Source organism: Physella acuta, unplaced genomic scaffold (assembly GCF_028476545.2).
Source record: "Physella acuta isolate Inbredline_101_S28 unplaced genomic scaffold, ASM2847654v3 ptg000462l, whole genome shotgun sequence".
Taxonomy (NCBI): Eukaryota; Metazoa; Mollusca; class Gastropoda; family Physidae; genus Physella; species Physella acuta.
This window is the reverse complement of record NW_026731981.1, coordinates 779,552-801,376: the sequence shown is the minus strand read 5'-3', so window position 1 is coordinate 801,376 and position 21,825 is coordinate 779,552. Positions and strand designations below refer to the sequence as shown.

At 34.6% G+C, this 21,825-nt stretch overlaps 1 long non-coding RNA gene across 1 annotated transcript; it reads right to left on the bottom strand.

Annotated features, from left to right (window-relative positions):
- Positions 1-13,816: 13,816 nt before the first annotated feature.
- On the bottom strand, positions 13,817-14,828 carry LOC131943570 (uncharacterized). The gene is made up of 3 exons (XR_009386906.1): positions 14,763-14,828; positions 14,332-14,396; positions 13,817-14,166 (listed from the first exon to the last, which is right to left on the bottom strand). It is a non-coding gene; the product is annotated as an uncharacterized LOC131943570 (long non-coding RNA).
- Between the last annotated feature and the right edge of the window lie 6,997 nt (positions 14,829-21,825).

Sequence of the window (21,825 nt, the reverse complement as noted above, 5' to 3'; positions counted from 1 at the left end):
TCAATTTTAACAACAAACATCCAAACAAACAAACAAATAAACGCGAAGCTGAGTTAACAAAAACGTGTTAAACACGCGTTAAAAAATTTGTCAAACTACAGAAAGACTTTAACATTACACTAACAGTGGTTAAAATCTGTTTCCATTTATACTGCTATAACAGCTAAACGTGTTTAAAAGATCAAGTTTGTGTTTAACAGCTGTGATACCGGTTCTGATACAAAACCAATCTTAAAGAAAGGTAAGTCCAATGTCCTAGCTAAGGTAAGGGTTAAGGATAGTCTAAGATAATAATAATGACTTTTTAAAAGAATAAATATTGAAAATTGGAACTTAATTAGTGATAATTTCGACGAACCTAATGTAATAGTGAGGTAGATAATCTCGACGAACCTAATGTAATAGTGAGGTAGATAATCTCGACGAACCTAATGTAATAGTGAGGTTGATCATCTTAACAATCTGGGGCCTTTTTTGAATGTTTAAATTATTTCTACAGTAGAAAAATCAACTTGATTTCTATTTTCTTTTTAGAATTGTTTATATAAAATGAATATTAAAATTTATTAACTTCTTTTTTTAAGAAGGAAAAGGGCTCTAAGTGCCTTGAGCCCAGAGGCGTATCCAGGTTTTCGTTGTAGGGGGAGCGAAAAGTGACAAAAAAGGCGCCGAATTTTTAACACGTTCTATATACGTGTATATATATATATATATATATATATATATATATATATATATATATATATATATATATATATATATATATATATATATATATATATATATAATTACTAGCTGTTTGTCATTACTTCGCTATGATGTAAAATAAATTGAAAGTAGCACTCTGAAGAAATAAGAAAAAACAATGTATGCCGACAAAACAAAATTTGTATCCGTCTAAACAATATATATATATACATATATATATATATACACTACAACCAAAAACAATGAACGTAACACAATCTGTTTTGTAATTCTTGTAAAAAATTTCTAACATAATAATTCCTGGCAAATTATTTAAAACAAGTGAAATAGGGGAAATAATCACTCTCTTAATATAAATATGTATATATCAACACATTTAATTATAAATGTCAAAACAAATAAATAATTAATTTAGAATATAATGAAATTGTTAAACACTATTCGAGTTTAAAAAATGTTTTCGTCTATAATCAGAATTTAATATATCTTTATCATAAATGCTAAAATATTACAGCATAATGAAAGTTTTTTAAATCAGAGTTGGTATAAAACCACGCTTTTCGATAATATAGAAAAACATTCGGAGTAACAGCCTACATTTAACTAAATATTGGTCTTTAGTTCAGATATTTTTAATTAACTACTGCTTCTTTGGGTTCTTTAAAGATCATTTTTTAACATAGTGATAGGTATGGGTTAGATCACTGTATTGATCACACACCTTTTTACTGGTAATTGCAAAAACAATATTCACAGAGTTTTACGTTTAAAAAGCTAATTTTCTGGCGGCATGGTACTTAGGTACATCATTCGCGTTTTTCTACATGTACTTAACAGATCTTTCAGGGTTGGTTGGGGGGGGGGGGTCAACTTCATTCACCACTGTCCGTTCACTTTAGGTCAATTATCCAACCCAGTTTATACCTTGGTGTGACATTAATGTCGCTCTACACAATTGTGGTGAGGTGGGGGGGGGAATAACCAACTCAGAGTGAACTTAGCGACAACTTTTAGATGACTGTTCTAAACATACATATATATAACACAAATATATATTACACACATATATATTACATAAATAGATTTAAATAAGTAGCAGTGGTATTATGACAATATTTTTTTTACAGAGAGGTCCATGGGGAGTGGGGTTGTAACCGTTTCATATAATTTGTAATCGCCCAAACTGTCAGAATAATACTACTTCATCGTGATGACGTTGTTAACCTTGTCAAAATGTCTCCACTACTACGCAGTTTGCTCATAAGTAAATTTAAATAGAGGTGCCACATCAGTTGTATTTGTTTCTGTATTGTAATTTTTTTTTAGATTAATCACACGATTCAAACTGTATAAATAAAGTAATTATGTGTGAAGTTTTATGTATAACATTTTCTAATTCAATTATTCGTAAGCAAATACATTATACAGTTGCCTTAAACTTAACACCCCTCTTGCCAAGTGGTACTACCGTAGAAGTTTTTTAAACATTGCAATGCATCGTAATGGTTATTTTTAGAATGGCAAACTAATGCAGCTGTTAATACGTGTTGTAAACGTAGACACTACTAGACTAGTACAATAAAGCTTATTTGCTGCATGAAAAGAAATCTTGTGATTTACACAGATGTGCCGACCAAAAATATTTTTAACAAATATCATTCTTTAAAACTTTGAGTTTAAAACGTTTCCAAAAAGGCGCCACTTTGCTGAAAATGGCCAGAGGGGGAGCGGCCGCTCCCCCTGCTCCCCCCCTGCGTACGCTACTGCTTGAGCCCCTATGCCTTGCTTACTCTAGCTTTACGGTAGCTACGCCACTGCCGCTATTACAATCTAATTACAACCTTTATAATACTTAGTATTTGTTTTGAAATTACTATTGTTATTTTCTTATACTACCATAGCCTAAACCTTTAAACCTAACAACATTAACTAATAAACCTAACACAACTCTAACCCTGTCAATGATCATGCCCCATAACCCTAACCCCTTACTCTTAACCCGTGTAAGCAATAATGTGTTAAAAAATATATTATGAATGCCATTTGCACTACAAACAACGACAAAAAACTTCATTATGACAGGGTTGGAGCCAAACACCTATACTTGATAGCCGCCATAATATTAATTATGATACGATGCACTTGCAACGATTAGTTACAAATTACCATTCCGTTAAAAAATTCTAAATGTATGCAGGCTTTATGCCTATAAATAGAAGCGAAACAATATATGAGGGGATATGTTGGCGAATATAAGCACCTCACTCTTTGTTAACAAATAATTCTATATTTATTCTATTTTGACTTGAAATTCAAGTCTCTAGATAATATGCGATTGACTGCGTAGTTAAAAATTATAAATAAAAGATATTTTTATTAAGTTAATTAGATGTAAGACTAATATTGGCTTTTAAAGTAGAATATAACAAAAAAATAATAATACAAACAACAAGTAATTAATTACTGTTGCTTGTTTTTATTTTACATGAATTAAATTATTTAAAAAGTTATTATTTCTACGACAATTACTTGGAATTTCACAAACAGAAAACCAAAGAAAACAAAAAATCGCGCGACAGGAAAAGATTGCGTGTGATGGCGTGAAAACTTTAAGCATAAACGTAAAGTACAAATAAAATATTCGGGTATGTAGTTGTGTATTTTGTTTTAATCAAGCGTAGTTTTCATTCAATTAGTACTAGAATACCCGTTATCTAGTTAGATAACTGTGGGTTTCGGGGGGTCATCCATAAATGACATCACGTCTGCCAGCACTTATTATCCCAAAATAACCAGACCCCACATTCAAAAAGACGTTTTTTATATTTTAAATAACTCTTTTAAATTCTACTTCTCCTGCCCAGTGCCCCGCCAAGTCTCAGACAGGTTTGTATTTACAAAAAAAAACGATTCCGGCCGAGCATGGCTCTGACCACACTATCCCTTCATATGCTCAGAACATATAAACAGGCGAACTCTACTTCATCATCCCTGTGCCCGCGAGGTCCTGATAATCAACCTTATCATTCACATCTAGGACTTAAGAAAAATAATTGAAAACATTGTTGTAAAACGATAATAACTCTATTTTATTATTACTAAAGTCATCGTTCTGAACTTTTATAATTAATGTGGTTAATCTACTAATGAATACATCAAAAAATTAATTGACGGCTTTAAATTAGTTTATAATTAACAGTGCATTTAAGAAAGAACAATGTTTACCACCCAAAATCCTATTTTACAGCTCTACACATAATGCACATATAACAGCAATAACAAATCAGACAAACAAACAAACAAAAAAATGAGTTATCAAACATGTTAACTTGAGTTTAAGTAGTATACTAGACTACCCGTCATCCGTTGGATAACTGTGTGTTTCGGTGGTCATCCATCAAAAAACATCTCGTCTGTCACTCAGAGGCGTAGCGACCGTTCCCGGCACCCTTGGACAAACTTTTCGATTTGAACCCCCCCCCCCCCCCCAGCAAGATTTCGATTTGCAACCCCCCCCCTAAAACTTGATGTGCACCCCCCCCCCCCTCACTTTCGATTTGCACCCCCTCAGTCTTTCAATGTATTTTTCCAACCCATTTTGGCACCCCCTAAGGTCGGCGCCCGCGGACATATGTCCCCCCCGTCCCCACCCCCCTCGCTAGGCTACTGCAGTGTCACTTATTGTCACAAAAAACAGACCCCCACATTCAAACATATGTTTTTATCATTTAAAAACACCTAAAACAACGATTTCGGACTATCCCTTCATATACTGACGTCAGAGGTGACTTACTCAACCCTACTTCACCTGCCCAGTGTCCCACCAAGTCTCAGACAACATGTTTTTATCGTTTAAAAAAACGATTCCAGCCGAGCATGTCTCTGACCACACTATCCCTTCATATGCTTAGGACAAACAAACAGGTGCACTCTACTTCACCTGCCCTGTGCTCCGCGAGGTCCCGATAGTCCACCTTATCATTCACATGTTGGCCTTAGGAAAAATAATTGAAAACATTGTTGTAAAATGAGAAGTAACCCATCTTTTTTTCTTTTTACTATTACTAAACTCATAGTTCTAAACTTTTATATAAATTGTGGTTAATCTCCCCATGAATATATCAATAAATTAATTAACAGCTTTAAATTAGTTTGTAATTAACAGTGTGTTTAAGAAGGAACAATATTTATCACTCAAAATACTATTTTACAGCTCTACACATAATGAAGATTCTCCCCAATAACAAATCAGAAAAACAAACAAACAAAAAAATGAGTTATCAAACATCACTATTCAGTCAAAGTTAAGCCATTGTTCTAAAACTTTAAAACAAATGTGGTTAATCTAGAATCACACTTACGCTACAAATATTTTAACACGCGCACATACTCTCGAACCAAATCGTCTACTGTCAAAAAGAACTCAAATTTACACCGTCCTAATTAATTTCTAGAATGTGTGATTAACAGTCTGTCTGCAATAAAAAAATATTCTCTACCTACATACTATTTTACAGCCCCCCATAATAAGCAGTTTCCTTACAGTAAGAAATCAGACAAACAAATAAATATTCAAACATGTAAACAAAGTTGAGTTTTAGTAGTATACTAGACTACCCGTCATCCGTTGGATAACTGTGGGTTTCGGGGGTCATCCATAAAAAAAAAACATCACGTCCAGTGGCGGAACTAGAAAAAAAGGCCCCCCTGCAGAATTTTTTTTTGGGCCCCTATATATATATATATATATATATATATATATATATATATATATATATATATATATATATATATATATATATATATATATATATATATATGGAAAACAAAGGTCGCTCTACATTTAAAAAAAATAATTTCCGGTACCCGAATAAATCAGAGGTTTTCCAACACACGAGCTGGCCCCATTCAGTTTTCCATGTGAGAAGCACGGACTCTCTAAATCTAGTCCAACACTCCAAACTGACGCCGATTTTTATGAGGCTTTCATCAAAACGTTACCAACCGTGTGCCCTGTTTTCCAGAAGTTGAATTAAATGTTAACAATGTCGGCAGTTCATTTCTTGGGTCTTAGGGCGCGGGTTTGTCCACACTACCAACTAGACACGCCAAGGCATGCTGTAAGTCCCTTGGCGACGACCCAGGTGTCAGGGGAGCCACGGGGCTCTTGGAGCTACCGGTTACATTACTGCACGGGTGATGGGTGCAACATATTGTTTCTTCCGGCAGAGCTACCCCACCCCCTCCCCTCCTCCGAAAACAGTCTACCCAGAAAGAAACATTGGTGCGACACCTAATTAGATTTAGTCATCGAGTGTTGTAGCGAGACTTATTCCTAGTGTTGTGGGAACTTTTAAACGACTGTCTGTGGGGGCCAACTTGCTCATATGTGAAGCGCTCAGGATGACACTGCCGCCGGTTGTATTCAAGTAGTAACCTCATCCGTTTATGCAGGACCACGGGGCGCTAAATCACGTATTTCCGTTAGGAGTCCCCACTCCAATATGTACAAATGTTTGGCCTATGACAGAAACCTTTGCGGGGCTGTACTCAACAGCTTCCCAAGTTTTCATGGCGATTGGGTGAATGGTGCAGTAATGCAAAATAGACAGAAAAATGTTTTTCACATGTACAACTGTATGTGGCCAGGTCACGCGTTGGATAACATTCTGATTTAGGGGAGGGGGGGGGGGACTAACAAAAAGCCAGACCCTCACACACCCCCACCTCAATGACGTCATTTATAAATAGTAGGCCTAATTGACTATTAATAATGTTCAATTAATTCTAAACGTAATTAATTTCTAAATAATTATATAAAAAATAATCTTACCTGCCCAGTTTTGTGAATAAGATGTTCCTAATACTATGAAAGTAAATTAATATCTGTTGACTAGATCTAGTGCTGTCCAGTGTCTGGCAAAATGTGCTGAAGTGGTGAATCGTACGGTTAGTAAGTAGTTCATAAACGATACATTTATCTCCTCGATACTTGTGAGGTTGAGAAAGAGGGGTGGGATAGGGGTCGGCTCGGGAAAAAAACTTGAAAGCGACAACAAAACGCCTTGATCTATGTACGTCAGCATCGCCCATTGTAAAACTTACTCAGGGGAGATTATTCCAAGTATAGGCTTTAAAAGTTTACTATGATATTTCTTGTAAAAGCAAAAACAAGTAACCGTATATAAAACTGAAGTTTCTAGTATAGTATTATATTATTTTTTTAATTATTTGTAGGATGCAAGATAGTACAGGATACAAATTCAACCACTATCACAAACACATTAACATTGAAACATGTACAATGGATTTCGGGTCCATTACCAATGCCGCCAACAAGAACCGCGCAACATGAAAGCCCACTTCATATGTAGCGGCTTTTCGTGCTATGGACTTTGTTGTTTTTTGAAAAGAATTTTGCCGGCGACAGCGTGTGTTTGATTGTAGGGAAATAGAACTCGGCCTTGACGATGGTTAAAAAATACAACTATAAATAACTGTTTTAAATATGTAAAAAATTTGTCGACAATTTTTGAACCCCCTTTTTGGTCCCCATCCCCTGCCATATCCGAGACAGTACACTTTGGAGGATCGGTCAAACAGTTACGTGTCCTCTATTTAGCTTTTAAAGAGGTGGGGGGCAACGAGTCAAAGAAGTCATTCAAATTTGATGAGTTGCCTATATTTTACACTGTAGTTTGTGTAATGGATTTTATCTGTTGCGGAAGAGCGTGGTATAGTGACTGTAAAATAAAGATAATCGTACCGCAGCTAGTGTTTTTCTTTTACAAACCAAATATTAAGGCAAAAATACACGAAAATTAAATTCAAAATTTAAAAAAAAAATTAATTTTGGTCAGCCGTGGGCCCCTAAACGGCCTGCCCCCCCCCCCCTCGCATTGCGCGGTCTGGCGGGACTGTAGTTCCGCCCCTGTTCATCAGGTAAATGAACAACTACTGACTAGTGTCTTTAACAAAATGTGCAGGAGTGGTCAGTTTACAGTTCAGTAGTTCATAGACGGTTCGTTAATCTATGCATTACATCTTATTGTAAGATTAAGGGTGTGGTGAGGGGTAGAGGTGAATGGTAGGGGTGAGAGGGGGGGGGAGAGTTGGGAAGGTTCATTGGAAGGGGACAAGAAAGCGCCGATAAACATCTACATCAATAGTTCCGACTTTTTCCGGTTGTTTAGAAGACCAGGATAGTCGCCGCAACATTTCCCCAGCCCGTTTTTAAAGCATGACGGCACAGTCAAATTTCAGATGCTTCGCTTAAGGGAGATAACTTAAACTTTTACAAGTTTATTGATACAGTTGTTAAAGTAAAAATGGACGCAATTATAAATATATGAGATCGAAATAAATAATTATATTTTTTGTAGAATTCAGGCCAGTAGTTTAAACACACAAGCATAGATATGTATTTTAATAATGTAAACAATATAACAATGCTTTTTTGTTCTCCTAATCGACGCCACTAAAAAGAACGGTAGGCTGCGTCTTTGAAGTTGACTTTATGTCTGGCGGTCTCTCGAGCTATAGTCTGTGCATTTTTCTCAAAGACGTTTGCCGACTATCGTGTTTGTTTGTAACTGTAGAAGTAAGATAACTCGACCTCCACCTAATTTTTTTTTATTTTTTAAAATATTTTTTTAATAATTTAGCCAGGATTTTTGGGCCCCCAATCGGTCTGGGCCCCCCGCATTGCGGGGTCTGGCGGCACTGTAGTTCCGCCCCTGATCACGTCTGTCACTTATCGTCACAAAAAACCAGACCCCACATTCAAAAAGATGTTTTTTATATTTTAAAAACTCTAATAAACTCTACTTCACCTGCCCAGTGTCCCGCCAAGTCTCACACACGTTTGAATTTAAAAAAAAAACGATTCCGGCCGAGCATGGCTCTGACCACACTATCCCTTCATATGCTGAGAACATAGAAACAGGTGAACCCTACTTCACCTGCCCTGTGCCCCGCGAGGTCCTGATAGTCAACCTTATCATTCACATATAGGGTTTAAGAAAAAATAATTGAAAACGTTGTAAAAAAAAGTTCTATTAATTTTAATGAGACTGACTTTAAAATTTAGCCTTCATTCTCCAAATCAAATTTTAAAATGCTTTTCTTGCATATCTAGCCCTGGCCACCTATACCATGTTTAAAAAAAATAAAACCGTATAAAACAATTTGTTGTGACGGGCTATAAATAATTGTAATAACGAGAAATAGTTCATAAAGTATCATACATTTCTTTGTAACACTATATGTAGGTACAATATATGAGCTATTTCACTTGCCCTATAGACCGTTAGGTTTAAATAAACCGGGAGTGATCTCCCCTAAACTTTCTCGAATATTCTAATATAACACTACGGGGGATGGCATCTCGGGATATAGACTTCTAGACATGATTTTTAATCCATTTTAAATACTCAAACTTTTTAAAATAGAATATAATCTCGTAGAAAAAAGAATTGCACACCAAATAAAGATGTGCATAATAGTGCGCATAATTATTAGTACTTTATAAATTTACATGCGTTTTTTGAGAAATCGGAAATAGCGTATATAAGTACTTCCAGTCAACGGAAATGACTCAAAATGTGACAGAAGGTAGAAAATTAGATCTTTTACTTACATATCGAATTTCATTTATCTATCTGAAATAGTACGCAAGTTATAGGCTTTTGAAAAATTCAAAGTAGAAAAGTATCACTTTCGGTTATCGGAAATCGCTCAAAAGTTTATACGGATCTACGATTTTGATAAAATACTTATATATGAAATTTCATCAACCTAGCTGTATTGGTAATCAAGTTATCATGTTTACACACAGACACACACACAGACAGACAGAAACACAGTCATACGGACAAGATTGCAAAATTATGTTTTTCCGTATCAGTGAGGTGTAAAACGTCGAGATTTGCAAAAAATCTCGATTTTTTTGCACGATTACAAGACTTACTCTATACTTCGTATATAAGAGAAAGTAAAAAAGTGAACTTTACTTATTTAGGCTATTTATTACAATTTTCTCTTTTTTTTCTCCTCAATGCGATAGAGATTAAAAACGTATCTAAATGTGATCATCTCTGCTGTTTAATTTTTATTTATTTATCTGGAATTAAAAAATTAAGAATCTGGATAATTGAATCAATGTTAAACGTGTAAATTTTAGCTTAACAATAAAACATTGTGTAGTGGCCTACCGTTTCTCTAATGCATGCCCCTCTGTAACACGAACGTAGCTGCCATAGTGCTCACGTGTGAGGGCGCAATAGTGGTCACGAGTGAGGGTGATATACTGCTCACGTGTGAGGGTGATATACTGCTCACGTGTGAGGGGGTCATAGCGCTCACATGTGAGGGAGCTCCTGGTAACCCGACCACTGTGATGACAGCGAATGCGCCTTGAACTGTAGGACCCTTGAGTCAAGTAGTATCAATGTTTCAACTTGCAGTACGCCCAATCAACAGATCACAAGAGCTGAGATAGCCACTGGGAAACTCTGGCCACTACTTTGACCCTGCTATATGGGCGTGGCCATACGAACGTTTTATTTTATTGCAGAAACCTTCCCAGAGAATTGTCAAAAAGTTTCATGGCCTTTGGATGAAAGGTGTAATTGGGAAGAATTTTTTTTGCCATTAAATTTAATTACCGGGGCAGATTCAAGTTTTAAAAAACATCATGGAATAAATTGTTGAACTGGTGTGTATTGTTTGAGTCTTTGATGAATGTCTTAGATAAACAATGTGTCTGTGCAGGCATTGGACAGACAAACATCTTGCCTGTTTTGTGGTCAGCACCAATGTTAAAGTGTGGTCAACCACATGTGTTATGGGAGCTAGCCACACGTTTGATGTCTGTACAACCAATTTTTTATATGAGGTTAAATACACGTATAACGTGTGGTTGATCACACGTTTAATATCTAGTCAACTACAAACATATAACTAATACGTTAATTTTTACAGGCAAGCTGGTCAAAAGTATATAACCACATACGCTTGATTTGTGCAATGGTTTCTCGCTTTATGTTTATTTTTATGATTTTTTTGTGTTGATATTATTATTGTTTTTTTTTAATTCGTTTTTAGAGATACATAATTTTTTTGTATGTCGTATTACGTCTAGTCTAGTTTTGTGCGATGATTATCTAGTCCTTGTCTAGAATTTAAATAGATAAAGTAAATTTTATAAGTTTAGGTCGGGAAAATTGTATTTTATAGATCTAGATTTCATAGAGTAGGCCTACGTAGATCTAAATCATATTTGAATGAAATAGTTCATTTCTTTATTTTATTCTAAACTCGGAAGATGAAGTCATTAGTTTCGTGCTCTTTGCTTAGTGAAAACATTAAGGGACTTCATTGTTAATTGCGTTCTTGTCCCAAGTATAAACACTTTTCCGGTTGTATTATTAAAACTGTTTTTCTACATTCGAATACGCCATTTTTTTTTTTTTCTTCTTTAATAAAATTATGGTTGAACATTCAAAACATCTAACATATTATTTTCAACAAAATTCCGCATCAAGTTCTACATATATCGCTGAAGATTCTGATGTGATATCCTGCGAAAATATTTTGCGGACAGAGAGAGAAGTGCGCGCATGGGCTTTTCTATGTTAGGATGTGTTAAAAATAGACGTATTAAGTAAACAAGTATAACCTTTCAGATGACAATTTTACAACTAATCATGTCATAGAAAGGACCACACGGCTGACCAATAATGAAAACCTAAACTAAGCACCGCGGCTGAAATCCTTTAAAGTTGTATAATGTAAAAATTAACTTTAAATTTTTTAACTGCGGTGATTATATTTATAATTCCTGAATATTCGGGTATCGATTTCTTTAAAACACTCAATGATTTGATACAAAAGTTTATTGTTTAAACGTTGATTTAATCATTCCCCTTTTTCAGAGTTTCTTCTAGGCAAATGAATTTTAATCGGTTTCTTATACATTTAAGTGGTACTTACATTGTTTCCTTGGTAATACTATATCTTAACTACATTTTCATTTATGTAAAAATTAAGATCTTATACTTAAATAACTTTTAATTTTTAAAATAATCGAATGGGGTAATTTACACAATTTAAGATTTCTAAAATAACGATAATGTAAGTACCATTTTATTTTGGCAAACGAAATTGTACACATATATGATTCACCGCAAGGATGGCCCAATCTACTGCTGGTGACACACTGCAAGGATGACCCAATATACTGCTGGTCACACACTTGTATCTGAGTTAGATAGGCACATTTTGATACTCAAAAAACTGTTTTATCATGAACGTTTCAATATTTGACAGCTTTACCGTAAGCGTTCAACAAAAGAAATTTACAACTGTCGCTGTTGAGGAACTCTATTTCATCTGTTCCATGTACAGTATACACTGTGACGGTAACAGTGTGTTGTACGTATCTTGTTGTCAATATAATTCGCTCTCTTATAAACTTTTTTTTCTCCTAACAACAAAGGAACTGCCTACATTTCAGGAACTGATGTACGCTAAAACATAGGAAAGTGATTTTAAAGAAAAGACTGCAACCAACCAATCAGGATGCTAAAATTAACTTAAGCTTATCCTAGAATGCGGACTATCTTTCAAAAATTTTAAACTTGTATTTTGCAAGCTGGCAGTTGGATGATTTGATTCAATGTTTTAAAGTCACACTAGTTGTTCTATCACTGCCGTTGTTTTATAATATCACAGTCAATGATTGTTAAAGGATTTCTAGTCAATTATAATGACAACAATGTTTACACAAATGTCAGTCATTGACAGCATCAAACTACCATTTTACTTTATATTTCTATTGGGGCAGGTCTAGAAGCGGCGAAGTAGGCTATATAAATATAGAACGTGATGTGTCAAATAATTTTTAAATGATTAGAATTCCACGTTTTTTTTTTAATTATCTCATTTTATTAGTCTTACCTGTGTATTAGACATAGACAAACGGACTTTGTTGTAAAGTTTAAACTTACAACCCATGACAGCCTGAAGCGAACATCGACATCACAACATGCACTGTTTAACAACAACTTAAACATCAAATGACAACAACTTAAACATCAAAAGACAACAAAGATTAAAATAACAACAATAGAAAAATATTTTTTCTTTTACCTTTTAATGTCGTTTAATGTAAAATTTTGTAAACAAATGTAACCAGTATGAATTTGACATTTTGTATGTAGGTTACATTTATACATTTAATTTACAGGCAATAGCCAGCCTATAGTCAAGCATAGGTATATGATAACAATTTGCCGACAAAAACTATAAGAAAAATATTTACAACATTTGAAACTAATAAATTGTAAAACCCACCAATGTACGTGCAAACTAATATGCTTAAACGGTTTACATCAATCAAAACATTTGTTTTAACCATTTAAATGTAATAAAATGTTTACAACACATGCAGGTCTTAACACAAACAGTTTAAAGATGGTAAAGGTTCCGCCATTTTGTTTGTTTACATTGTGTAGACAAGGGGAGAGAACCAACAGTTACATCAGTCCACATACTCCGCACTATAATTTCCTTCAGAGTTTGATCCACTGTGGGGATGGTGATATCGCCCGTCATATCCCGGCCTGTAGACAAACGCTCCACTGGAGCCTGGACATGTACATGTTGTGTACCAGTACCTGGTGTAGCCATCCCTTACATGTATGTGTGTCCATTGTCCTACAGAGACCTGTTTAGGACAGCCATGAGGATGGGACACTATACCGGTCAACTTGTCCACATCACCAAATCTCCTGTATGTGTCCATTACTTCCCTACATAGACGATCAAAGCGCCAACACATCTTGTCCAGTTCATCAACCAACTTTAAGTCACATGTCGCATAAGTCAACCAACACAAGTCTCTCTCAACGTGTGGCCCACCCCACACCCCCCAGCCTTCAAAACTGACCACTGGACTTTTATTGTCATCAAAACCTAAAACACACCTGGTCTGTCTCACCTCACTGTCATCAAAAACCACGTGTGTGGCAGTCACCACACGAACACCCCCCCCCCCCCTCCCCTCCTCACACTTTGCTGGGTGTGGCAGAGACTTGACACTTGGCACAACGGCAAGTTCTGTCCCTCTCTGTGTACTTGTACACACGCCACACCCTCCCCGTCCCGAACCTCATCACGTGACTTCCTCTGTCTTTATAACATGGATATGGAACTTGAGTGTCTAGGTAAAACTCTGGTCTCTCTAGACTGGTGAATTTAGTCTTTACCTGGACAGTTAGGGCTGCCAATGTTTTGATTGTCTCAGACATGAGGTCGTCATGGTAACGTGTGGGGAGACAACTTGCAGTGAAATCTTTAAGAGGTATAAACCTTTGTGACCTGGATTCTTCTTACAGCCAGTAACATGTTTGTGTAGATCAGCTTCTCCTCCATAGCACATCTCAGCTTCATGATTTCCTACAGGAACAAAGAACAAATTTTTTCTCTAGCAAAGGAAATGTCAGATTTAATGTTAAAATAACTTTTATTGGAATAAACTTTCCTAAAGTCATCTAGATTTTAAACTAGCACAGATATGTAATTGTTTACATTATATTAGCATTTTGCTATAGTATTTCTTACCTGGACAGAATACTCCTGGTTGGTCAATCATTATATGTTAATTTGAATTTCACAGCACGCCACAACTGAAACAATGTATACTTTAAATATTTATCCTGCAGTAGCACTTAATGACACAATTGCAAATTAAATATTAGAGTGTCAATATCACTTTTACAGACATACATTTCCACATTTTACTTTCTACTATGTATGTAATATTTAATTGCCCCTTGGTTAATATGTAGTTAATGTTTTTTTTTTAAATGGCCAATGAGAAAAAAAGGCCTATGTGCCGGCTGATACTTTTATGAAATGAAACTATTATTATAATTACATGTATTACATTAGTAGACAAATGTATTAACTGTAAAATAGCATAGATGATTTAAAAATTGTAAAATAAATTACTTGACCATTTATAAGTGAATTAAAATAAACTCTATTCTTACTTGAATTGGGTGACTCCAGTTTTCTTTTTGGTTTTCCGTAGAAATTGTCCCTGGCCGATATTGCGGTAATGTAAAATAAGCATCATTATAGAGAGGGAATAATCTTAAAAATTATCAATACCTTTAAAGATTTTTTTTATTTAAAATATATATATTATAGAAAATTAAAACTGTTAAAAATAGCAAAGTTGTAATAACTTTATTGTTTAAAGTATCATTTATCTTTGTAGCATTTTTTAAAAATATTAATGTAGACATCAAAACTCAGTCATTCTTGTCAAACAAATAAAAAATGTAAGTTGCTAAATTTTTCAACACTAAAATGTGGAGACTAAAATGATTCAGCTTGTACCTTGAATACAAACACATTTCAGTTCCCAAGAAATATTGTTAGAATAAACAAATAGCTGTTAGACTTTGTACTGAAGTATAACTCATATATTACATAATACATTTATATTAAATCATACAATTATTATTAAGAGTGTGATGAAAAAGGAAATTCACAAGGGTTGCTAATTTTTGTTTATAAATTATATTATCAAGTACTAGAGTTAGTTTAAAATTTATTATATAAAATCAAAAGTGAGCTTAAATTTAATTATGTAGCTTTATTTAATCAACACTTTTTCAAAATTGAAATGATTTCAATTAGTTTACAATATTTACACAGCTCAACCACTTTAGGAATAGCCTTAAACACAACCTGTTTTCTTTAATGAAAGAAAGGTATTTCAACACTTAAAAACATACAATATACGTTTAGATAAACTATTGAAACCTTATAACTTTAAAAGTATTAAAGAGTAAATAAAGTCATGTAATAAACTTGAGATTGTATTAAGATATATAACATCCCTTTACTTATACAAGTAGGTATTCCCTTAGATATCAATAACTGAAAAATATTTAACCACTAACCAAGCTCTGTTAGAAAATAAACCGGGAGTTATCTCCCCTAAACTTTCTCGAATATTCTTATATAAAACAACAGGGAATGAGAACTCGGGAAATAGACATGATTTTTAATCCATAATGTGCATAATAGTGCAGAATATTATTAGTAGGGCCTACTTTACAAATTTACATGCGTTTTTTAAGAAACCGGAAATAGCGTTAATTAGTACTTTTGTTCAACGGAAATTACTCAAAATTTGACAGAAGGTAGAGAATTAGATCTCTTACTTACATGTGAAATTTTATTTTTCTAACTCAAACAGTACTCAAGTTATAGGCTTTTGAAAAATTCAAAGTAGAAAAAGTACCACTTCTGGTTATCGTAAATCGCTCAAAAGTTGATACATATCTACAATTTTGATAAAATACTTATATATGAAATTTCATCAACCTAGCTGTAACGGTACTCAAGTTATCGTGTTTAAACACAGACACAAAGACAGACACACACAGACATACGGACTAGATTGCAAAAAAATGTTTTTCCGTATCAGTTAGGTGTAAAAGGTCGAAATTTGAAAAAATCTCGATTTTTTTTGCACGATTACAAGACTTTCTCTATAATTCGTATATACGCGAAAGTAAAAGTTAATGTTTTCATTAATAGTAAGTTCTTAAGCAAATATGGCATTACAAAGATATTACTAAAACTTATATTGTTACTGTTTATTTATCATATCTATATTTATTTTTATGATTGCTCTGGGAATGCAAATATATCTAATAATAATATTATAGGCTTATGTGTAATAAATAAAGAATAATTGACATAACATATAGCCAACCCTGCTTACAATTAAAATAAATAAATCTTATGTGAGCGGCTGGAGTGTATTTTTATTATTTGTAACTTAGAAGGCGAATGTATCGTTTCGTTTCATGTCGTAAATTGTTCGTATTTTTTTAGTCGTGTAGTCCCGTATTATGGCGCCGCTGTCTCACTGTTTATGTCCCTGGTTATAGCTAGTTTATATATATTTCGTTTATATTGTTGTCATTGTTTATAGTAAGTGTCTTTTTATAATATTCTGTTGCATGTTTCGTCGTGTTTGGTTTGTTATCCGTGAATTAGGGACTATTTGTTTACGTGTAGCGTGTGAGGTGTGTGGAAGTCGGTTTCCGGCTTGTTCAACTCTGTCTTTTGTGTGGAAAGCTGCGGTGAAGGGAGCAGGCAGTCTCTCTGGTCATCGGGTGAAAAGAATAGCAAATTCGCACCATCCAGCCATATTTATTTTGGGTTTTTTTGTTCGTCGTAGTCCTGGTAAGTTAGATATAAGTTTATTTCTTTACTATGTCTATTTTTTTGCTATGCTCTTTATTTTGGTTACTGGCCATAAGTTTTTTTGTGGTTGTCTTCTGACCGCCATTGTGGTCAGGCCATGTGGACTCAGATTCTGAGTTTTTATGGTCATTTTATTACTTTATTGTATCCCTTGGGCTGGTGTTAAGCCAGGGATAAAGGTAATTTTAGACTTGACCCGCAGCTATGGTTTACTCCTGGCTGTCGGGTTAAGTAATACGCACATTCTATTGATTGTATCCCTTGGGTTGGTGTTAAGCCAGGGATAAAGGTATTTTTAGACTTGACCCGCAGCTACGGTTTACTCCTGGCTGTTGGGTTAAGTAGTAGAGTTGTTGTTACCTGACCCACAGTCACGGTTCGTTCCGGACTGTCGGGTTTGGTTATATTTTTATCTTTATAGTGACCTTTCGCTTCCTGTGGTGATCATGTTGATCCCCAGGAGAGTGTTCGGTTCGTTCTAGTCACTGTGAAGGTACACTTGTTTTTAATAGATTTTATTTTACTTAGCCTTTTGTTAGGCTGGTAACTGTGTTGAGCTAGTAGTTTGAGCTCAGTGTCCTGGCAGTGTTCCAGTTTATTGTTAAAGTATATTCTGTGTGAACTACCTGCAGGCGGTGGAGATGTAATCCAGCCAGCCTGTGGTTAATGCTTTGTATATAACTTTTCTTTGTAAAGTAATTAATTTATTTGTTTTCCTTTTTCTAGGACGTAGTCCGAAATTGGGTGTTTTGTTTGATGTAAAAAGTTTGTTTCGTTTGGTTCTGTTTTGTGTCAGTTTTTTATCTATTCTTTTTTTATTACTTTTGGTTCCATATTTTGTTGAATAAATTTTATACTAGTCATTCTTGGTAAATAAATTTTATTAACTGTAAAAGTTTTTGTTTTATTTTAGTAGCTTATTATTTAGACTAAGGTGAGGGTTTAACCACTGTGGGTTCTACCACGGTTGCACTGACCGGACAGATTAGTTAGTTAAGCCTAGAAGGGTAGATTTTAGGTATCCCCCCCTAGCAGGGCTTACACTTATAATTCAGAGATAGAAGTATAATTTTTCTTAAGGTAAATAATATATTTATTATATTATTACTAGGCACTATCTAGGAAACTGAATTTATGATGTCTACACACGGAAGTAGGGGGGGGGGGGAGTAAAAAAGATCGACCTGCGGGGTTTGGTCAATGTGGAAGTCCGTAATTTAAATTTAATATCAAATTACCACCATTTAAAAAAAATGCATAGATGACGCAGGACGGAGGAGTGTAGACCGTTGGGGGTTTAGCTATTGTAGAGAAAGGACGTGTTGTATATTTTGTAGTGTAGTTCTAGCTTGCTTACTGTTAGTGGTTGTTCAGTTTTCAGCGTCTCAAAAATCATTAGCAACTACCCGACACCCACCAACTTCAAACAGCCGTTTAGCTGACTACGGGCAACTGCTGGCTAAATATAAAGACTATGTTAACATGTTAACTACGTACTACATATTTAGTGAAGGATAATTTTTGTTTGATTAAATTTATTAAGAATAAATCAAAGAATAATATTTCAATTTATCAAATAGAATAAGACCTAATTATTTTAAGGGGGTAGGCTCCAGAAAAAACCAACTTCTTAAGTAAAACCTTTTATTGATTCATTTGTGTATATCCAACTTAGGGTACTTGAAGGAAAATATTTCCATGCATCAGGGACTTTTTTGAAAATATGGTTGCCATGGCAACGGCGGCCATCTTGAAAAAAACATCATTTTCTGGAGTTCTAAAATTTCATAAACTAACATAAATATCGGCTATATAACCATTGATCCTTCTTGTACTAACGCTAATAGAGTCAGCTGGCTAGTTTTTGTAACAGAAATCACTCTAGAAATATTTTTTTTTAATTTTCAAAGTTTGGTGTGACGAAATTCCAATGAAAATAATGCTAAATTTAATGGAATTTCACCACATATTTTTTTGAAAATTTGAAAAAAATATTTCTAGCTGTTTTTTGGTTACAGAAATTAGCCAGCTGACTCTATTGGTGTTAGTACAATAAAGATCAATGATTATATGGGCGGTTTATATGTTACTTTAGGAAATTTTAGAACTCCACAAAAGGTAGTTTTTCCAAGATGGCCGCCGTTTCCATGGCAACCATATTTTCAGAAGAGTCCCTGGTACATCCAAATATTTTTCCTTAAGTACCCTAACTTATACATACACAAATAAATGAAAAAGGCGTATTACTTAAAAAGTTTTTTTCTCCGTTTTTTTCGGGAGCCTATCCCCTTAAAGTTGAGAGGTAATTTTTTTAATCAAATCAATTAAATTAATAGAACTATATAGAGATATAGAAATTACATACATTTAGCAACAGTTCGTTTTGGTCTATGTCAGTGACGTAGCGAGAAGGGGAGGGGGGCGGGGGGGGGGGGGGGGTGCGGACCGCACCGGGTGACACCATTTAGGGGGGTGAAACCGAGGCAAAAAATTGCAAAATATATAGAGAAAAATGATAATTTCACTTAATTAAGTGATTAATTCGAGTGTTAAATAGTCTTTTAAGAGGTGCAAATCGAGTTTGAGGGGAGAAAGGGGTGCATATCGAAAGTTTGAGGGGGGTACTAATCAAAAGGTTGAGGGGGGGAGGGGGTGCAAATCGTAAATTGAAAGTTTGTCCACGGAAAGGGTCGCTACGCCTCTGTGGGGGGGGGGGGGTAACACCATTAAGTGCCGCACCGGGTGACACCGACCTCGCTACACCACTGGTCTATATTGACACAGTGCTATTACTTGTATAATGTAAGTTCGGCAGTCTGCTGTTTTGCGAACATATTTATTATGTCTAAATCGTATGTAAACAACTTTTTATATTATCTTTGCCTGAATGCGTTCCAATGTATTTATTATTATAGGGAGGAACAGAAACACAAGTGGTATTTTTAGTACAAGAAAAAGTCCCGTCATCTGATGTTTTCCCGATTTATCAACCTATACCATTACCGTTTACGGTAATGGAGGGTTGGGTGAGAGAAGGGAGGGAAAGACACACGAAGAAAATGTTATGTGTTTGTCGCGAGAGGGGAAGCTGAATGTAAACTTAATTTTGATATAGATTTTCAAAATCATTTTTGGCCACGTATTTTTACCCATTTTTATAAAGCGAAATATAAAATCTGTTGTTTGTTTTGTAGACAAATTTAAAAAAAAACTTTAAAAAAAATAAATTTATCAATGTTAAATTCCGTGTTTTCAGTTAGGTTGAAGCTTAATGATATGAATATAGGTTAGTATTTTGCATGCTTATAACACTATAAACCATACTATTATCTAATAAATGTTGATGATGTTGTTTCTAGTAGTTAAAAAACCGTCATTAAAAAATTTGAGTTAGAACTTCCTTCTTCCCTGCAATAACTACACAAACATTTAATCCACCCCATACGAACTACATTTCTTTCCCTGAAAAATTCACAAATGAGATATATATATATATATTGCTAGAGTCGCAGAGTCGCAGAAATCAGGAAAAATAACTATCCACTCCACACCCACCTCTTTAACACAGCTGCTGTGCTTACTATGGGCAAATGCTTAGCTAATAAATTCAAATGCTACTGACAACATATTTAGTGATGGACAAGATACGTATGATTTAAAATCTTTAAAAATATATTAAAGTTAAGTTTATTTAATTGAATAGGACCTATTTATTATAAAGTCAGCTATAAATTATACTCTAATCAACTATATTAAAAAAACTAGGTTGAGAAATAATAAGTACATACCTTCAGCAACAGTTCGTATAGGGCTGTGTTGAACTGGAACGGCGATTCCTCATAGAGTGTTATTTTTATTACGACAGGAAGTCAGGAATCTGAGGTTTTCCCGATCTTATTTAATTTATCTTGGAAATTGTCATTTAGCTAGTCTTACTTATTTAATCCTCATCACTCCCTGTGGAGTATAGGGCAGCAACAAATCTCCGCCATTTTACCCTGTCCTGGGCGAGCCACTTTAGTTCATGCCAGGTTTTGCCAGTAGCCTGTACTTCTTCTTCCATCTCCCTCCTCCATGTTCCCAGTGGTCTTCCTCTATTTCTCTTTCCGGGTGGATTCCACTTCAGCGCCATGTTGTGGAGTCTTTTTTTGCTCATGCGTAGGACATGGCCTAGCCATCTCCATATCCTCGTTCGAACTTCTGAGACAATGTCGTTTAATCCTGTCCTTCGCCATATTACCTGATTACAATTGGTATAATCTGCAGAAACAGTAAACCGTGTAACTAAACATTATTCAAATAAATAAACAGTTTTAAAATTTATTTTTAAATATTAGATTCATATTTTAGTTTAAAGTGCTATTCAAATTTTCTTTTAATAGAACATACGTGAATCCATGGTTTGAAAACAATATTGAGTTTTCTTTACAAAACAACTCTTTTATATGATGTATGGTCAATAAACTCTTTTATATGATGCATTGTCAATAAACTCTTTTATATGATGTATTGTCAATAAACTCTTTTATATGATGTATTGTCTATATGCTCCCCACCGCAACTCGCTAAATTTGCATTTACTACAATTAACATTGGCATTAAATTATTTTATGTTTTTGTACACATGTATTTATTGATTATAAATATCCATCTATACATCTCTCTCTCTCTCTCTCTCTCAATATATTTGTCGGTATGTTAGTTTGTGTGTCGTATATGCATGCGTACATTTTTTTCGATCACTATGGAGCTTTGGGAAGCTGTTGAGAATACTCATGTGGAGGTTTTTGCACACACAAACATTAATTTTGCATGATTGGTGCC